This window comes from Equus asinus, unplaced genomic scaffold (assembly GCF_041296235.1).
Source record: "Equus asinus isolate D_3611 breed Donkey unplaced genomic scaffold, EquAss-T2T_v2 contig_193, whole genome shotgun sequence".
Lineage (NCBI taxonomy): Eukaryota > Metazoa > Chordata > Mammalia > Perissodactyla > Equidae > Equus > Equus asinus.
The window spans coordinates 1,683,871-1,699,031 of record NW_027224842.1 but is presented as its reverse complement, the minus strand read 5'-3'; the positions used below and the strand labels follow the sequence as shown (position 1 = coordinate 1,699,031).

The 15,161-nt window shown below is 39.2% G+C and overlaps 1 pseudogene; it reads right to left on the bottom strand.

Annotated features, from left to right (window-relative positions):
* The window catches only part of LOC139043189 (sodium/hydrogen exchanger 9B2-like), a 64,430-nt pseudogene that overhangs the window by 15,546 nt on the left and 33,723 nt on the right, over positions 1 to 15,161 (bottom strand).

Sequence of the window (15,161 nt, the reverse complement as noted above, 5' to 3'; positions counted from 1 at the left end):
TGTAACAGGAAAAAAGGAAGTGTATGTGTGCATTTGGGCATACATTTGTATATGTACAGAAAATAGCTCTTATGATTAATTTTATTAACTTGATATTATGAAAGTATCTGGAAAAGAACTAATCTAATCAGAAAGTAGTCATGAGAAGAAGAACTTAAAATGAAATTCACCTTTTCACTGCTCCATCCCATGCCTGCAAGGAAAGCCATGAGCAACGTACACAGTCCTCCTGACCCAGGGAAACCAAGATACACACTGCTGAACACCGACAGCACAGACAGCCCCAAAACAAGGCATGCCCGCTTCCATACAAGTTTGTCCTTGAGGAGAAAAAACGTGGATTAGCTCAATTATTTCATAGAACTGATTTTTAATTATTGATTTTTCCATATTCAGGACTTAGTAGAAAATAAAAATGTCTGTATCTGTGCACATAAATGCATGACATAACATTTACTTTCTTTTCCTTAACAAAAGTAGAGTTAGCATGTGTACAAACGCAGCTTCCCCGTTCAGGAACCTCAGTGAGCCTCCTCTGAAGTCATTGACGCAGAAGTCCGCAGGGCTGAACGGAGCAGCAGAAAAGAGTGTGTGGGCTTTGGAAGTGGACAAATTAGGGTTAAAATGCAAGCTCTTTCCCACCATTGGCTATGCAGTGGCCATATTACTTAGCCTCTCCAAGCTTTGTTTCCTCCTCCTTGAAAGCAGTTACATCATGGGGTTTTTGTGAAGCTTAAAGATATGATATCTCTATTATTTTTAGGTTCTCTATTTACTCTTTAATGTGATGCTCTCCAGTTCTTCTTTCTAAATCTTTGAATACCAAGAAACTCTAGGTGGCTGTAGACTGAGAGGAGTCTGTGGTGTTGATTTTTAAAATCTAAGCAATGTGCTCCTCTCTTTCGTTACTTGTCCCTGTTCAGCCTTTAAACTTCTTGATTGCTTTAGAAGGCAGCAGGTCCTTAGAAGGGTTCGACTGGAAGCGCACAGGCCCTGGCAGTGGATGAACTGAGTTCATACCCAGCTCTACGGCGTTCTAGCTACGTGACCTTGTTTAAGTCATCTCTCCCTGAGCCTCAGCAGTGAAATGGTCATATTAAAGGTATTCTCTTCATGGGTTATTGTGTGGATTGCACTAGATCAGCGCTTCCCAACAGAACGATCAGTGATGCTGGAAATTTCTATGTCTGTACTGTCTCTGGAAATGTCCTGTGTCTGCTGGAGCTGCATGTAGATAGTCGCTGCCCTGATGAGCACAGCGGGACTTTACTCAACTCACCTGTCATTTTATACACAGTAAGCAACAAAATGTAAGCCATCATTTTTCTTTGCACTTTGTTGCATAATTAGAAAATCCTTGAATTTTCTTTTATGCATTCATAAAATCTTTTACAGACTATTTTACTTGGAGTTTTTTTGCAGCACAATAAAAATTCAAATCAACATACATTCTGATAATGCAAACATTAATTTTCTTAATTAAAGTTTTACTTCAGTTAAGATTTGAATTCCATTCAAAATGCTCTGAAATCTCAAAATAACACCAATTCTTTTAGAAAAGAAAAGATTTTTATATGTTTACCTATCAGAAGAGACTAAAGAGGGTAAAGGAAAACAAACAAGCCTTTGTTTCTCATTAAGAATCACTATGTACAGTAAAGAACTTCAATCTACTCGGTGAGAAAGAGACTATATTTTAATGAAATGTTAAGGTCTATCTATTTGATAGTATTAGAATCTAAGGTATTTTGACACTAAAACCGTGGGCCCAAAGAACCATTTTATATCTTGATTTAGTTGAGTATTATGAATAATAATAAAAATAAAAAATAAATTAATTAAAAAAATAAGACTTGCGGGGCTGGCTGGGTGGCGCAGTGGTTAAGCTCGCACGTTCCACTTCGGCGGCCCATGGTTGGCCAGTTCGGATCCCAGGTGCAACCTATGCACTGCTTGTCCAGCCATGCTGTGGCAGGCGTCCCACATATAAAGTAGAGGAAGATGGGTACGGATGTTAGCTCAGGGCCAGTGTTCCTCAGCAAAAAGAGGAGGATTGGCAGCAGATGTTAGCTCAGGGCTAATCTTTCCTCAAAAAAATGAAAATAAAAATAAGACTTGCATATCCTATTAGTTTGGAATTCATGTTATTTGTTTTACAGTGCAAGCTGAAGTGTACAGAATATAAATAGGAGAAGAAAATCCCAGGACTGCATTAACATCTTCAAGGTTTAGCTGTCTTCCTAAGCCTCACAGACAGCACTGACAGAGCAGCAAGCAGTTTTAAAATGGGGGTCATTTGCTAAATCACGTCCTTCACATGGCTCTGAGGGAGTGTTCCAGAATGTTTTCCCGTGACATTTTAGAGCACGACTTTCCCACAGATGGTTTCCTTTACCTGGTCACTGCTTGGGAAGTACTGAATAAAAAATCCAAGAAGAGCCCCAGCTGCCACACCAATTACTACCTCCAAAATGCCTCTGAGGACATTAAAAACCGTGGAACCTTAGACACACATAAAAAAAAATCTTCAGTCAGAACTCTAAATCCATAAATACAAAGACTTTACTTCAATCATCACACAAAGCATCTGATTACACAGAAGGAAAAGTTTACAGATATTTCCTGCTCTCCACAGTCTTAAATATATGTGACTTAAAGTGTCTAATAAAATGGGCCTATCTTATAAGAAAGGTATGCATTATTAGAGATAAACTTCAAAATAGGCATAAACTATGATTTGTGCACTTTTTTGTACATTTACTTCAAAAAACTTTACCTAAAGGGCCTAAGAAAATATGAAAGATAAAATTCATGATTCAGAGCTAATTGGTATGATATGCATAGGCTGGGTGAGTAGACTGATCTAGTTTTCAAACAGCCATTTAATAGCCTGATTTTTTTTTGTGTGAGGAAGGTTGACCCTGACCTAACATCCGTTGCCAATCTTCCTCTTTTTACTTGAGGAAGATTGTCGCCGAGCTAACATCTGTGCCAGTCTTCCTCTATTTTATGTGGGACACCGCCACAGCATGGCTTGAAGAGCAGCGCTATGTCCGTGCCTGGGATCTGAACCCACGAATCCTGGGCCACTAAGGCAGAGCACACGAACTTAAACCATTACCCCACAGGGCTGGCCCTACGAGCCTGATTTTAAAATAACAAATGTACACTGACTTTAGTAGGTTTGATATGTATAGAATACAGGAACTTAATTTGAGAATTAAAATCAAGAATCTTTTCTTACTATGATGAGTGTAAAGGACTCATTCCTTCTTGAATGTTTATTCTAAAAGCAAACTGAAAACAAATTATTTTTGAAATTGCTCTTAGAAGAATCTTTATTTCTTACTCAGCTTCTTTGAAATAATAGAGAGGTAAGTAGAACCAATATTTTCCCCCATATCATACAGAACTTAGGAAACTTTAATTAAAAAAACTTTGTGAACACATTGTGCAGAAAATTATATTAAAGTTGCTCAAAGGGGCCGGCCCAGTGGTGCAATGGTTAAGTTCACACATTACGCTTTGGCGGCTAGGGTTTGGCAGTTTGGATCCCGGGTGCAGACATGGCACCACTTGGCAAGCCATGCTGTGGTAGGCGTCCCACATATAAAGTAGAGGAAGATGGGCAAGGATGTTAGCTCAGGGCCAGCCTTCCTCAGCAAAAAAGGGGATTGGCAGCAGATGTTAGCTCAGGGCTAATCTTCCTCAAAAAAAAAAAAAAGTTGTTCAACACATAAAGCCCTTCTTCACACACTATTCTAAGAAAAAATGTACTAACTAGTTATTGTGGGTTTTTGTCATTGTGGTTTAGAGTACACAATATGTCACCCCAAATATGCCACTGGGGCATAAGGATTATTCTGAGTTGAAGGCAATTGAGAAGAAGCAGATATAAGAAAAGCTCTCTGCCCTCTCACTATTTGCCCAAAAGCAGGACATACATTCATAAAGGTGTCCCCTCTCCTTTTTACCAGGAAGGACAGAAGTTAATCACTGAGACAACTTGGGACACTTATGGGCCCTTATCAGCCCCAAGACAGCACCAGAGGAATTCACATCACAAACTTTGCTAAAACAAGCCCTTATCTACCGTTAGGTCCCCATATGTTTCTTTTCCCACAATTTGCTGCCTCTAGAAGCTCAAAGCTCCTTTATCTTGTGCTTCTCCACATAATGTTCTTTGCTAAAATGCTGAACAAGCCCAAATTCTGACCGCTCCTTTGACTTACTCATCTTTGAGGTCTTGTGTAAGCACAATGCACACGTTAATAAACTGTTTTTCTCTTGTTAGTCTGTCTCTTGTCAGTCTGATTACAGGGCCCCAGTCAACGAACCTGGTGTGGGAAATGGTTTTTCCTCCCCTACAGTTTCAATTATCTCTTGTATTTAAAAAAATGATTACCTCTGTAGTAGTTTTATTTAGCTAGGACAGCTCTCTATTAGGTAATAGTGTGACTGTCAAAAACATTTATCTGTGATAATAGTATACGTTGCAAGATATTACAGTAAATAATTTACTATAAATGTGTAGAAAGTAACTAACCACTTTCAGTCTCCCGTATAGTAAGATTGTTTAAAAGAAAAAAAGACTTCTTGGGCCCCACCTCTGAAAATTCTGATGCAGTAAGTCTGGCCGGGCCTGGGATCCACATTTTAAAGAGGCTCCAGGTAGCTCCTATCCAGATGGTCTAAGGACTGCATTTAGTAGGGCAGGGCAGAGGGTACAGAGTATTGTCAAGTAGGAAGGTTCTTCAGGCTAGCCCCACCCCCACCCCCACCCCTCAGATTATGAAAACCCCAGCAGCCGCTCCCCACGGCCCTCCCTACCCTGCTCCTGTGTGATTTTAATGCAAACTCTGTTGCTCTAAAGCTGTGGTTTCCATTCCCAAAGATTATGATTTAAGTGGCCTAAGGTAGGGCCCACATATGAGTATTTTTAAAAAGTTCCCAGGTAATTATAGTGTGCAGCTGAGGCTGAGAACTATTGTTTTAAAGGTGTATACCAGGAAGCAGGGAGAATGTACAATTGGACAGGTACAGTAGAGTTAAAATAGAGACAAGGGTGTAGATTCGACCTAATTGGTAATAGAGAATCCTTGCTGGTGCTTGAACAAGAAAGTAAGACTATCAAAACAATGCTTTGAGAAGATTAATTCACCAGTGATACACGGTGGGGACTAGACGTAAGGCAACTTCAGGGTGTGGGAAGAGGTGAAGTACTAGGTAATTGGCATACGTCAAATATAGTCATAAAATGGGAGGATAACCATGGGGCAGAGAGACTGAGAACACAAGACTTTCTAAGGTGTGTTCCCACTAAATAATCTGAAGCTAAACTTAGCCCACAATTACATTTTGTCAATAATATGAAATTGCAAATCTTATCTTCCAGTCTTGGAAACAGATTAAAAAGTGAACTTAAATGTGTGCTGTCCCAAAGGATAATAAAGGTGTTGAATAACAGTAGGGAAAAAATGCCTTAAGTTCCTGTTTTATTACTACTTAAAACAAAATATGTCTGTATCAGACAGTTATTAAGTATTAATAAGATACACATTAAAATAATTATTTCCCCTAAAATGTTAAAGACGAGAGAACAGAAACTGTCCCTCCCACTTGGACTACTTTGTCCTTTGTGCTCACTGAAACACCTGCTCACCCTCTGTGCGCAGTCTCGAAGGCTGACCCTCCCGGGTGGCTGCATGCAGAAGCTGTTCTCCTTCTTTCGACTTTGCTCTTTTGAAGCCCCCTCACGCACCTACCACAGTACTTGAGCATTTTATATTTAGAGGGTGAAGGGAGTAAAGACAAGAAGCCACTGGTTTCTCCTTAGGTATAGAACTAACTCTTGGAGTTGCTTTTTCTATTTTAATTTGCCTTAATCAATTATCAAGGAAATATGCCACACTCACAACATCATATCTATGTCGCTAGAGCATAAGAGAACAGCACACATGAACTGATCAGTTTACCTGTGGAAAAGGCCATGCCCAAGCACGTGTTGAAGCCAGTGATGGCCAGAATGTCATCAAAGCTGCCAGCAGCCATGAGTAAGGTCGGGACACCTTTTTCAACACCATAGCCCCCTTCCTGCAAAAGGAGCATTGAAGGCACCACCACAGCTGGAGACACAGCACCTAAGACAAAACTAAGCAGGCAGCACTTTAAATATTTATGATAGCATCTTCTTCATTATTACTATTATTAGTGAAATTATAATAACCTCCACTCTTTCAGAGGTTACACTTTAGACAATTACAGTCTTTCAAAGGCAGTGAAGTCCCAAACAGAAACACACGCACAGCTACAAGTTCTACAGAACACTTCTTCTGAGCGTGGCCATGGACAACTTGCGTTGGGACTACGCAGCCTGTCTGAAATCTGTATTTATGGCTGGTCTGGAAGACCTAATGGGGTGAGGCCCCAGGAATCTGCCTTCTATCTAAACAAAACATCCACGGCATGAGGTTTGAAAAACACGGCCATGGACTTTTTGGATTGGAATCCAGTGATGCGAGGCCTTCTATCAGGACCTGGCATGTAAAAATCAGACAACAGATTAGAAGAGGAAGGCCATAGTGACAGTAACAGTGACACTGATAACGGCAGCAGTAGGATAGCAGAAAGCATTTATGAAGCTCACTATGTACCTAACACCATTTTAAGCACTTCACATATATTAACTAATTTAATCCTCACAACCACCCTATGAGGTAGCTACAATCATTATCTTTGTTTTGCAAATGAGGAAATGGAGGCACAAAGAGATTAGGTAATTTGCCGAAGATCACATACTGGAAAGTCAGAGCCGAGATTTGAATCTAGGCAGTATAGCTCGAGAGTGTTAACCGTGAGAAGTAAGTAGTTCTTACTTCTTGCCTACTTATCAGCACCAAATTATTATTATTTTTTTTAAAGATTGGCACCTGTGCTAACATCTGTTGCCAATCTTTTCTTTTTTCTCCCCAAAGCCCCCCAGTACATAGTTGTAGACTGTAGTTGTGAGTGCCTCAGGCTGTGCTATATGGGACGCCAATGCCACCTCAACATGAGCCGTGGGGCTGACCCCAACACCAAATTCTTACCAAGTACTTTCATATTTATTTACTTCTTATGGCTCTTAAATCTTAGAAGTAGGAACCGGGGGCTGTCCCAGTGGCATAGTGGTTAAGTTCATGTGCTCTGCTTCGGCGGCCCAGAGTTTGCTGGTTCAGATCCTGGTGTGGACCTATATACTGCTCATCAAGCCATGCTGTGGTGGCATCCCACATAGAAGAACTAGAAGGATTTACAACTAGGATATACAACTATATACTGGGCCTTTGGGGAGAAAAAAAAAGAAAAGAGGAAGCTTGGGAACAGATGTTAGCTCAGGGCCAATCTTCCTCACCAAAAAAAAAAAGAAGAAGAAGAAGAAGAAGAAGAAAGAACTAACAGCAGGAGGAAAATACAGCAGAACAGATAATCATAAGAGCCTGGTGAAAGGAGGAGGAGGCCTGTGCTAGGTGTGGATCACCGTTGAGCATTCGTTATCCTTTGTATGGACTTTGAGGAGAGATCTGGCATCTCTCACTGGCATGGAATCAGGCATAATAAAAGTCTATTACTTCCTCAATAGTTTAAATTATTATAAAACTGTCAAAGTTAGCACCTACAAAGACATACACTATATTTTGAAGTTATAATGTTTATATGCTGGTATATTAATAGTCATAATATTATGCTGGAATATCTGTATTGTATTTTCTGATGTCCTTACGAAAATATTATGCATTCACTTGTATAGCGTCAGAGAAAGTCCTAAATGTCCGTGTGTATTTTCATACGACAAAGAAAAATCATTACCCCAGTATAAATCCCCATTGCCACGGCAAACCCATTAGGAAGTGGGCAAGAAGAGCAGATGAGCATGCCTCCACAAGACAGGGACCCATGGCTAATCTTACACAGACACCCTTCAGCTTCCTCAGGGCCTGAAATATAAAAATAGACATACGAAATAACCCTCTAAAGACACACAGAGAGAATGACATTAAATGCTTTTTCTTCAGTGTTCAGACTGTCTGGATCATCCATCATGAATTTTCCAGGTAATGAGTTTTATTTAACAAACATTTCAGTGTTCTAAGTGTTTTAGAGTTGGCTTATTAGTCCTCATAGCAACCTATGACACAGGGGATAATATTATCATCATTGTTTAGATTTTCTCATCCAAAAAGGCACAAGTTAAAGCTGTTCTCCAAGATCATGAAATTAGTGAGTGGTGGAGCTTGGTTTGAGCTCGGCCAGGCTGCTTTCAGAGTCTGTGCTCATAACCTCCACACTAGCTGATCTAACCGTCTCGGTGTTGGCCATATGTATAATTTGTGGCCCCAGAATGAACCTGATGTAAAGGCAATCCTCAAGAACATTCATTCCTGCTTTCAAAAGCAAACACGAAAAAAGCACACTTTGAGACTCATTCTGTATGCTAGGCAGTTTTCTGAGCCAGCATAGTTAGTCCTAAACACTCGTATAGGGCTTTCCACACCAAAAATATGATGTCTTCTCTCTCACAACCCTTATTTATAACTACGGCCTGTATCTCTGTCAGAGAAAAGGGGAGCCTTTATTCTTGGTGCTGTCCCTAGATAGACAGTAACTCCACCTTTCTCCAAGAGAGAGTATGGGAACATCTTTTGGGGACAGTCCTGTATGAAATAAATTTCATTCTGTCGTTCTGAATGCTGTGCAAAGTGTCCACATCCATTTCCTAAAGCTCAGTCATTCTAAATACTTGCAATATTGGAAGAACAAAATTCCAAGTCAATAATTAGAAATTTATACTTCAATACCTGTGGATCAAGCCCAAGGCCAGCACGAACCAATATGACAGATAGTGCTATGCTTCTCAAAGCGGAAGACCACTTGTGCTTGATCTGTACGTTATCATTGACGACAGGGATATTTCTGATGAGAAACCCAGCAAGCAGCATGCCTGGGATGGAGAAATCAAACAAATCTTTAGTTTTCAAATACAGAAAATATTTTCAGTACTTTAGATGTAGAAGAGACTATCCCAGGATTATAATCCCAGGAACCACTTCTTTTATGCTTAGTCCTTAGATGAAATTATGTCAAACTTTTAATGAAAAAAAAAATTACAGGAGCTAAGAAAAGGCTTTAATATGCAGATAAAAATGAAAGATTAGAATAATTAATAATTCATTAATAATTGAACCTGAAAGAGAGAAACAGGATGTAGTATTTGGGTAGAAAGTATGATCAAATTCTGAATATAAAATGTTTTAATACAAGGCCCAATTCAGTCATCTCTTTGTATGCAAACAGCAGAAAGATTCTAAAATTATTTACCATGCCAGATTACTTGAAATATCAATACCTATATGGGCTCTATTTTACCTATTTTCAAACCAGATAATTTAATAAAAAAACATATAACCTGCTTTGCAAAGGCTTAGAAGTGAGTTATCATGAAATAGACATTGTTCTGTCATGTCAGCTGGTGACTCTTCTTTCCTTCAGCCATTCAACATTTATCAAATGCCTTCGGTACTTTCGACACTATAGTAGGTATTAGAGATATTGCAATGAACAAAGGCTCAGTACTATCCCTCAACAAGCTTTCAGTCTATGGGGGCAACCTCAATTTTATGGAAGCATGAGGAGGCCTTATACAAGCTGAGACAAGGAAGGGTGAGTCAGCAGGGGCCAAAGAAGGGGAAGGGGAATGAAGAAGGGGCTGGAGAAGTTGAGAAGTTTCTGGGAGAAATAACAGTTTCTTCCAAGGTATGAAGGGAAAGTGTGACACATTCTGGGAACTGCAAGTAGTTGAGTGTGCCTGAGGAAGCCGGGTAGTTTGTCAGAGAATCCTGCCCTCCCTGATACCACATGCCCAGATAGGGGAAGGATTTCTCCTCAGAGACTGCAAGCCGTCCACACTCCGTTCTTCTCCAGCAGGACTCTTTTCTTACCACGTCCTTATATGGACCACACTTCAAAGGACTAAATAAATTTACTAACTTTGGGTTGTTTTATATGTAAGCTATGAGAATAGAGATGAATTACAAGTATAGCTTTTTGTGACTTGTTCCAGACACCATTAGGCAAGGAAGCATCTCTTCCAGGCATTTCTCATTGCTGCCATTTAATCTAGAAGAAGTTATGAATTCTGCAGTCATGATCTTTCTAGAATTTTTGAAAGTAAGAACCAGCCTACAATAGCTGTTTTTAAAAGAATAATAATATATTTGCTCATGATAAAATTAAACCATGACAGACAATGTAAAGTGACCAGTACATGTCCTACCCCAAGTGCAACTTTCCAGCTTCATTCCCCAAAGGTTTCCACTGTCCAGAGTTTTCTGTGCCCTTCCAGAAAGTTTCTCTATCTATTAAAGCATGCTTCTCTGTGTGTGTGTACGTGTGCTCTTTTGCACTGGACACAAATGAGAGCATGTTTAAATACCATTGTATAATCTGTTTCTTTTCCACTTAACAATATATCGTGGACATATTCCCAATGATGCACATATATATTTGCCTTGTTTTTTTTAATAGTTGGAATAGTTTCTCGTTGTGTGGAAGTACCATAATTTTTGGACTAAGTAAGGGACTTGAAGGAACTTTCCAGACTTTTCATTACAAACAGTGCTGAAATGAGCACAGTATTTATTAACTGCATGCCAGACCCTTACTCTACCCTGGTAATGCAGAGGCGAGCTACACCAACATGGGCCTTGTCCACATAGAGCTTACATATTTGTAGGTTTGTGCAAGTATATCCATAGGATAATTCTTAGCAGTGGAAATGTTAGGCTCCAGGGTACAGTGTATATCATTTTTATAGATATTAATGAATTACCAGCCAAAAATGCTGCACTAACCTTACATTTCATTAATTTGTCAACAGTTCTTTACTGAAACTTAAAATGTGAATCTAAACCAGCCCTAAATTGATTATAGCATACAACTACCTGAAATCAAAAGGAATAATAGTCTAATAAGAACTCACAAATATGTAGGAGTTTCTTTTGGAGTTTTGGAGGGGATGAAGGAGCATTTTTCATTTCTGAGATGAATGTACAAACAATTTCCCTGAGACAGTTCTGTTTGCCGATGGCCTCCGTTGATGTGGCCACCTGACTGTGATTAGGAAGGCGCCCCCTCTGGCCTCTGAGCCCCTGGGGGGGCCTTTCCCTTGGGTGTGGAGAAAAGAATACCTTCTTTGATAAGGAGTATTCTTCTTTCCTCCTTAATTTCTATTACGGAAATTTTTTAAAACATGCAAAAATTATCAATACATGGCCAATCTTATTTCATCTACTCTCAAGTTATTTTGAAGCAAATCATTATTGAAAAAAATTTCCAGCAACCCAGACCATCAGCAAAGGAAACAGTGTCCTAGGAAAGTTGTTTTCACATTCATTTTTGGAATAAAAAATGCTCCTTCATCCTCCATCTCTGGCAATTATTTCAATGAATTTTTAAAAATATGGAATAGGCAATCACCACACATGTCTGCCTTAACAAGTCTTCTTTATGGATTCAGATAATGTTTCAGTTTTAGATACTGGCCCTAATACGCTAAGAGCCAGTAAACTTCTGTCACAAGCGTACCACTATAGAAAGGGATGGTAAGACACATTACGTACGTGACTTTTAAGAATGATTTCAGTGACCTCAGGAGATTTCATGTAATCACAAAGCCCAAGGATTTATCATTTTGCAACATGTGTATTTTGCTTGTTGCAATAACAGGCATGGAGTGGAAAAGAGAAGGATGAGGTGTAAAGGGCCTTTTCATGGCGTCTAGAACAGTAGTCCTCAACTTAGGTTGCATATTAGAATCACCTGGGGAGCTTTTAAAAATTCTGATACCCAGGGCTACTCCATTCAATTAGTTCAGAATCTCTGGGGTGGGTCCCAGGCATCAGCTTTTTAAAAAATTTCCCAGATGATTCCTACGTGCAGCCAGGTTTGAAAACTTATGATTTTTCTGTGGAAAGTGTGGTCTTTGAGCTTATTAGAAAGGCAGAATCTCAGGCCTCACCCCAGACCTACTGAATTAGAGTCTGCATTTTAACAAGATCCAAGGTCATTCTCTGGATAATAAAGTGTGAGAAGCTCTGACTTAGATGCAGGGGTTAGTAAACATTTTCTGTAAAGGGCCATACAAGAAACACTGCAGGCTTTGTGGGCCACATGGTGTCTGTTATAAGTTCTCAGCCCTGCCACTGTAGTATAAAAGCAGCCACAGACAATATGTAAATGATTGAGCATGAGTGTGCTCCAATAAGATCTTATTTACAAGAAGAGATGGTTTGCCAACCCTTTATCATAGCACACAGGCATATTTAGAAACAGCCCCCCTTTTGTTTTTTGGTGAGGAAGATTTGCCCTGAGCTAACATCTGTGCCAAGCTTCCCCTATTTTGTATGTGGGACACCACCACAGCATAGCTGACAAGGGTGTAGTCCACAGCCAGGACCGGAACCCACGAACCTGGGCCACTGAAGCAGAGTGCACGGAACTCAACCACTACACCACCGGGCTGGCCTAGAAACAACCCATTGTCATAATAATTCAATTAAAAACTTTAACAAAAAGCACCCATGATAAACAATATGAATTAAGTGAAATAACTTGAATTTTACCTAAATTGAAAAATATATTGAGAAACAGTGTAGAGTAAGATGTAAATAATTCTACTTCTTTTTACATTTAGTTTCAATTGCTCACCACAAATTCACAAGAAAATAATTTTGGTCTATGTTAACCAATCCTGAGGTCCTCACTAATAGAAAAAAATTTTTACTTAGGAAATGTGTGTGTGTGGGGGGGTCTGGCCCTGTGGCTGAGTGGTTAAGTTCATGCACTCTGCTTTGGCAGCCCAGGGTCTCACTGGTTCGCATCCTGTGCACTGACCTAGCACCGCTCATCAGGCCATGCTGAGGTGGTGTCCCACATAGAGGAACTGGAAGAACCGACAACTGGAATATACAACTATGTACTGGGGGGCCTTGAGGAGAAGAAGAAATAAAAAAAAAAAGAAGATTGGCAACAGATGTTAGCCGAGGGCCAATCTTTTGAAATAAAAAAAGGAGATGTGTGCAAATATGCATGTGTAAAAGGTACATGGTTTTTAAATAAAACTTAATGATTTATAAATCTGTGAGAAAGGGACACAAAATGTCTTTTGTGGTATACTGAAAGTAGTACACTGAAATTTTGTAATATGGAATTTTTAAAAGAAACATTAAAGACATAATACCTAGTTTTAAGACTAATTTTTACGTGTCGTATCTGCACAGTTCTCATGGCCTCTGGAAGAATAGTTTTGTAATACATGTTGGAACTTCACTCGTTTGTCAATGATGTGAGTGACTGACAACATATTAAGCCCTGGGCTGCAGCATTTGCTGATTTCTGTATTACAGATACTTCTACCAGGGCTGATGTTAACCTACCAACCTGACGTCATTGAACGTGGAGCTGGGAACAGATGGGCAGTGACACACCGTGATATAGTATTTCCATAATCTCAAGAGGAGAGATAAGAGGAAAATGTAGTAAAATAATTAAGAAGTGATTGGTTTTGAGTATTGCTCTTGTGTTTAATGCAAGTTATTTAATTGTAAGTATATATAATTTAATTTTCAAATTGCTGTTTACCAACTGGCTCATAAAACTCATCACAATTTAACAATCAGCTTTAAGGGCCAGCACAGCAAATACAGAAATAGTTTATTCCTTTATTTCCCAAACTACTATTTTAAAAATATGATTTACTCTGAAGGACACAGGAAGTGTTTGGTACTTACCAAGAAGAGGAGGCAGTGGAGGCAACGTAGGTAACTTAATGAGCCCCAAAAGTTTCCCTCCAAAGATGGCACAATAGAACAGGATTATAATTCCAAATAGGTTTCCTCCAGGAAGACATTCACTGCCAGTAATTGACCACACTACAGCCCACAGAAGAACAAGGATGGTAACTGAAATAAACCAGGAAAACTTCTATCAATAAGTTGTCATATGTCGGTTTTGATATAATCTAAAAGTTTTTAAAAATAAATACTGAATACACATACAAATATTTACAACCATGTGTAAGTTTTGAAGAACACCAGTGATATGAACAATTGGGTAATTACCAACCATCTGAAGAAATAGGATACTACCAGTGCCTTGAAGGAACCTCTGTGTTCCTCTTAATCCCATCCCCCATCGCCTTCCACACTGCTACAACTACTACCTTGAACTTTTTTTCTTTTTACCATTCCCTTATTATTCTTTTTAATTTTACTATAAATATATCAGTAGTTAATAAAAAGAGAAACAATCACTATCTTTAACCTCTTCACAGGAGCATGAGAATACTTGAACAACCACACTCCCCTATTTTAGCTCTGCCTTGAATTAAACATTAGCATTGTTTCTCTTCTATGTTGACGTTTGTTTAGAATTACTCAGATACTTACCTTTTTGGGGGGGCCATCATTCATTGTGGCACCTCAAACCTTTCCTCTGGGACAATCATCTGGTTACCTGAAGTATTTGCTTTAGTAGAGGCATTTCTGTTAGAATGCAAAATATGTTTCCCTGTTTCAAAAACCTTGTGTTCTACAAAATCAGACACTGAAAACAAAAAGACTTATGGGAAAAACAGAGTTGGAGCAGACGACCCAAAACTCAAAACTCAAAACTTGTGACCAAAGCACTAAAAAACAGTAACAATTCTAATACAGTATCAGCACAGTTAAATCTCTACTGACATCGCATCTAAAGTCAGTCTCTTCTTTGCAGACTTAAACCCTGGAACCACACTTCCTTTTTCCCGAGATGTAGAATCTTGAGGGCATTTGCTTTAAATAGAGAGCAGCTCCATCAAAATCTTATGCAGATTGTAGCTTATTCATCAAACAAAGGTTTGTTTGTTTTTAACTGAGGGAAAAGTGTTGGCAGCTTCTTCACCTGTACTGTCAGCTTCTTCATCCACGTGTGGTTTCATTAGATAGCTTAACATTGTGGGAAGTTTAAAAAGTCTTTGAAGCCCCTAAACCAGCAACTAACTGCCCAAAAAGAATGCACTTTCACAGAGATTTCAGCTTTTTAAAAGGTCCTCAAGTTGATAAGGCTTTATCTTTAATTGTAAGAAA